The sequence below is a fragment of the Lagopus leucura genome, unplaced genomic scaffold (genome assembly GCF_019238085.1).
Source record: "Lagopus leucura isolate 7727_CA_CO unplaced genomic scaffold, USGS_WTPT01 Super-Scaffold_100022, whole genome shotgun sequence".
NCBI lineage: Eukaryota > Metazoa > Chordata > Aves > Galliformes > Phasianidae > Lagopus > Lagopus leucura.
The window spans coordinates 6545358-6551126 of NW_024962275.1; the positions used below are offsets into that span (position 1 = coordinate 6545358).

At 45.2% G+C, this 5769-nt stretch overlaps 1 long non-coding RNA gene across 2 annotated transcripts; it reads right to left on the reverse strand.

Annotated features, from left to right (window-relative positions):
• Positions 1-232: 232 nt before the first annotated feature.
• Positions 233-5039, reverse strand: LOC122184356. Of its 2 annotated transcripts, none has more exons than XR_006180538.1 (3): positions 4967-5039; positions 2614-2952; positions 233-487 (listed from the first exon to the last, which is right to left on the reverse strand). It is a non-coding gene; the product is annotated as an uncharacterized LOC122184356 (long non-coding RNA). The 2 variants fall into 2 exon arrangements; XR_006180537.1 differs by lacking the exon at positions 233-487 and adding an exon at positions 1680-1747.
• Positions 5040-5769: the final 730 nt, after the last annotated feature.

Genomic DNA, 5769 nt, shown 5'->3' on the forward strand with positions numbered 1-5769 from the left:
TTAGGACCAGCAATGCTCACCTAGTCCAGGAGTCTGACTACTTGAACATTTATCTCCATAAGCTTTACACTTTAATAAATAATTTACCCCCAAAACGCACTTAAATTAGATCTATAATTCCAGCATGAGGCTCTGGTGGTGTGAAGAGACCTCCTGACTTCACTCCGATCATTTATAATGCCACCATAAGCCATCAATGGAATTGCAGCATTATTATTTATAGCACTGCTTATATTGTTCCTTATGTCATTTGTTATACTCAATTGGAATGGCCCCAGCTAGTCTGTATGAAAAGATGCTGCACAGTTACCAGCTCAGGTTATCTCCTAGCAATGAAATGTTACCATCTTAAAGGAGCTGCAGTATTAGCAGCATGAGGATGATACGAATCTCCTGGATCTGCTGTCCTCATTTCTCAGAGTCCTTCTGTTCCATTTGGGCAGTATTAAGGGGGATGACATCTTCTGGTGGCTGCTTCCACTTTCAGCTTGAAGAGGAGAGAAATGCAGCCCTGACACAGCACGAAGCTGTACCAGTACAGGTTGGTGACATGAAGTGGCCTCCATTCATTGCAGGGGAATCAGACCACATCCAACCCAACCTTTAGAGGCCCCTTCCAACCCAAACAATTCTATCACTCTATGCACAGCTCACATATCTGTGCACCTTTCAGAACAGAACCAGACTTCTGTAAAACAAATCATGCCCTCATTACTGTATAGAAGCAGGTTACAATTACTAAATCTGGGATTAAAAAAAAAAAGTCTCAGATTTAAGATCACCCAGTATCCCCAATGGTTTTTCTTTCCAGATGCATTATGATAATTTTAAATGACATCACCTCACGCTATTTTTATCATAGGTGATTTTCTCATTACAATGCATAGAACATGAGAGTGATCTCTGTGGTGGCAGTGGGTGTGCAACTCTGCTTCACTTTATCTGAAACTACTCATGCAAAATCTAACCTGCAGCAGACTTTCAGAAGGACAACACAGGCCCAGATCATTAAAAGCAGTTTTGCAATGGGAAATGCTACAAGCATAACCCATAACAAGCTGTTGCATAGTCAGTCTCCCGCCTTGCCCTTGCTCCTACTTCTACAGGGTAGGACAAACTATCCAAACTGCTTACAAAAGGCTTCCTCTTTTGTTGTAACAGGAGAAACAAGCCTGGAAGAACGGTGCTACCCAGAGAAGGATCAGTGCCTGGTAAGTGACACTGACAGCCTCAGCTGTCCCACTGGCTGCCAAGCTAGGGATGAGATGCTGATAGCATGGACTGTGGGTCCCACCAGTTTTAACAGAGCAAAAACCTTTCTGGGCTAGTGGTGCACCACCAGAAATGACTGAGCCATCAGCTGTGCCAGATACAGGTCAGTACAAGTCAGACCGAGCTCAGGGCTGCTTTTTGAGCAGGAAAATTAGGAAGGGACAAAAAGGGGCTCTGCTTTTGCCATTACAGAGACACAACGCCCGAGTAGCTGAGGAAACTGGGCCAAAGAGAACTTTGAATAGTGCATTCTCCTTGGGTTGGGGTTTTATTTCCCCCTCCCCCCACCCCCCACTAAGTTGTCTTGCTGAATACTGTAAATTTGGTGGACTGTGCAGGTGGCCATCTGGGATTTATATGTAAAGATACATGTCATTAAAGAGTTATTCATCTCGGTCCTAAAATTAGCTGTGTCATACTTCTGATGTCCTCTGCTCTGTCAGCAGCAAGTAGTTACATAAAGAAGTTTCTGAAACTGAAGAAAAATTTAGAATAGTAAAAAAATAGCCCTCTTCAGTCCCCTCTATAACAAAGGGTTTGTTTGGGGCACTTTGCTTCCTGTCATTGTTATTTGCTGTGTCTGGTTTGCAGGGTGGCAGACAGAGACAAATGTGCAAATTCCACTAGCTGCCATTGAAGTCTGTGAAATCGGGCAATTGGTTATGCAGACATCCCTTAGAAGTATTTGTAGCACTTTTGGATCCTGGTTGAGGACTGAAAATGGGGATGGAAGAAAAAAAAAATCCCTATAGGTACCAGAGCTTTGAAAAAAAAGGGGGGAAAAAAGAGACATTGAATGTGGGACATGGAAACATGAAAATTTCAGCTCTTGACAGACTGTAAGCAAGTCCTTACACTTACTCTTCTTCTCACAATTCAGAAACACAAGCACTTTTCCAGGTGTGGTCACACAACACCCCTCAGCACATGCACCATCTGAAACAGGGCCACGATGCTGCTAAGGAGCAGTCAGCCCCCTACAACAGGCATCCACCCCCTGTAGCCCTACGTTCTTCCACCCTGACTACCCCTAATTAAACAAACTGCTAGGGAAGTTTCACATCATTCACCTCACAGTTTCTACATAGAACTGTAAGAAATAAAATAACGTTTCCACACATTGTTGTTTCCTTAAAGCTGAGAAGGCCTGTTCCATTTTATGAGCAATCTCTGCTTGCAAAGACAAGCGAGGAAATGCACTGATTGCTCTGCTCCTGTGCTGAAACTTCCATGAATTTCAGCCTATTGCTCCTGTGATACAGTGCTTCTCATGAGATTTTAAGCCAGCCCAGGAAGGTCTGTTTGTGCAGTCCCTGTCATCAATACAGAACAGGAACTCACCAGATCCATCAGCACTTTGGTGTTCTTACTCCACAGCCCCACTCCCATCAGTGTTTTTCAAATTATGCTGTAGCTGTTTAGACTCTGCCCTTGCTTCGCAGGTGAACTTTGCTGTCAGGTAGATAGAAATGATTGAGAAGTCCCAGTTATTTTTCAAGCATTGCAGGGTCTTTTTGTCTGTTCATCTGTCGATAGGTACATTTCCTCTCTTGCTAACATGGTGTATTCAGACAGGATGACATTTTTTTCTCTGAAACATTACCCAGCCAAGCGCTGCAATGAATGGTTATATCTTCAGAAGGCTTTGAGATACTGATTGTAGGACTCTTGAAAATCTCCCTGGAAGGAGCAAAGGGTTTGAAATCACCACTGCAATTAAGCAACCAACATTCCGCTCTCCAATTTGAGGTACAAAGGTACATGGAAAAAAAAAAAGCACTGCATCTTGCAACAAGAGCCATTCAGTGATCAGACCTGTCTGAATTTATATGACCTGAATTTATATGCAAATGCATTGAGCTTTGCTCACAAGACAAAGCAGAGCAAAGCAGAGGGTGCAGTACACACAGTGGGCAGAGACAGAACTACAGCTGTGGGATGTGTTGGTCTGGCCACCACAATGAGGTTGGGCGGAAGGCTACAATGCTTTCTAGCAGAGTCCTAATGAAGTGGCTCAGAAGACTTCACTGTGAGCACCAAGCCACGGCACAGATCCCTCCCAACAAGAGGTGCCTGATCTGCCCGTGGGAAATACACTCCCAGTCTCATTTCCTCATTCTGCAAGCCTTGAAAATAACATTCACCATCCCTTCCCTCCCCAGTTCTCTGTTTTCTCCTATCACTAATCTTTGATTGAAGTAGGGTCTGATCTCACTCAAAGTATCGCCTCCTCCAAGCAGCAAGAGGCTCCATTGCCCCCGGAACATTCGTATTACTCTGTACTCAGCAGGAATGAAACTGTGTGACTCTGACCCACCCTTGGGGACTGCAGTGAAAATGAGATGTCTCTCTCATGAGGACCCCCCAGCAAGCACAACTGAAATATCTTTGTGACTGCAGCAGTTCTGTAATGAATGAATTAATTGATTTCACCCTCAGCTGCTTCTTCATCGACCCCACTGCCCCGAGTGCAGAAGGAGCTCCGTTCCAGTTCCAGTCTCCCTCCAAGTCCTGTTCTATTTAAAGGCAGGTGAGGTGGATTCAGGTTGAAATTGGGAATCCCAGCTCTCAGCTCTGGATAGTGGCCAGATGGGTCATGGTGCTGCATGCAAAGCTAGGGGGAAAGGATAGGAACCAGCACCTTCCAGCACCTCCAGGGCATCTTCAGATGGAAAGTGGGGCTGGGAAGACTGGTGCCCTATTGGTGCTTCTGCCTGGATCCACACAGTGCCTGCTTGTGGACACCACAGGGTCTCCAGACAGCCCTGTTCTTTCCTCACTTCTTAATCTGAGTTACCTTCTGAGATAACAGAAGACGATGCCCCACAAATGGGGCAGATTTGCACACCTAACTTGGCACGTGCCCAGACCATGAATACTGAAGCTGAAGTGATCCATCAGCATCTAAAAAGAACGGGTCCTGCTCTCATTTACAGGGAAACAGCTCCTCCTTGAGTCAATGCATCTCAGGGCACTTCGTGCAGGCTCCCAGGCTGGGATAGGCAAGCAATTAAATAGCTAAGGAAAAAGCCTGTGGGACTGGGGTCACCGCTGAGGTATCACAAATAATCACCATAGAGATTATTCCCATACCCTGAAGGACTCATACAGAGTATAAGGAACAAAAGCTTCTGTGTGGGGTGTTCCAGGAATTACATTCTCATAAATTTTAACCACAGGTCCAAATTCTGTGCCTTTGAGCAAGTAGCGTGGCTTCTGCCTTCCTCAGTTTCCCTAAAGTGTTCTTCAGCTCAAAGCAAGTTCCCTACTCCTGGCTAAAATACATATTTTCAAGTATTCCTCCTCTTCCAGAGGACATTTATCTATTTGAAATAATGGTATAATAAAAGCAAGGAATAGAATGTTTTACATTATTTTCTCAAGGGAAAGCTTTGAACACCTGAAGATTCAAAATGCTGTTCCACCTTTATTGAGGGGTTTAAGATCCTTTATCTTGATTAGCGGGAACAGACGTTTTGTGGAGTTTCATATGTTGTGGAAGTTGAAATATTTTATCTCAATTTGGAGATAAAATCAGATGATAAAATACAGGAGCAGGACACAGGAGGAAGGAGCTTTGATTGAAGCAGCTGTTCCACAGTGTAAAGACAGAAGGCAGAAGATATTAGACTACTTTTGGATCACCCAAGAAAAGCAGCAATCACATCCTGGTAACAAAGAAGGAACCACTTACCCCTTTCTGAAGATCAAACCTCATCGAGCACTCCAAAGAAGGCATTCTCCAAATAGAGATGCTACTCTTACAGCTGCCAGCCCTGAAATGAGGTTGGGGAAGGGTGCACCTTGGGTCCTCCCCTTCCAATGGGTGAATTGCTCCCACCTGTGCTCCCAGGGCTGGCTACATCCCTTCACCAGGTGTTCAATCACTGCTTCAGGCTCTGACCTAATGATTCTTATACACACATGCAGCTGTATTCTAGGCACAGAACAGGGATCAAGCCCAAGACATCAGGTGTCAATTGTTGAGAGAGAGATGGATGAGCCTTCCATTGCAATGAAGCTTCCAATACCTTTGGACAATTGATTGCTACATCTCAGAGCTGGGCTTTCCACACTCACATTTTGCCCTTGTCCTATTCCTGCTCTAAGCTACATGGATGGGTTATAGTGGAAGGAGCCCCACTGTAGCTCCTGCAGATGAAGAAAGTTTTGCTCCCATGTACAGCAGGAAGTATGAAAACAGTAGGTGGGATTTCCTTGAGAAGGAGCGAAAGCAGATGCCAGAACCACCGCTAGCCTACAAACAGCCCCTCTGAAACGTGCTTCCTGATCCCATTCCAGCTATGCCATCCTCAGAAGGGCATGAGTTCAGCCTCTTGAGCAGAACCAGCAGTAAAGGCTGCCCTGAGCAGTCTTCACTCCAGCTCAGGAGGAGCACAGTGCTCAGCTGAGCACTGCCAGCCTGCTCTCACTCCTCCTCGCTCCTTTTTCTGCTGTGTTTCACTTTGGTGAAAGAGAATTGTTTTGACTGTATCT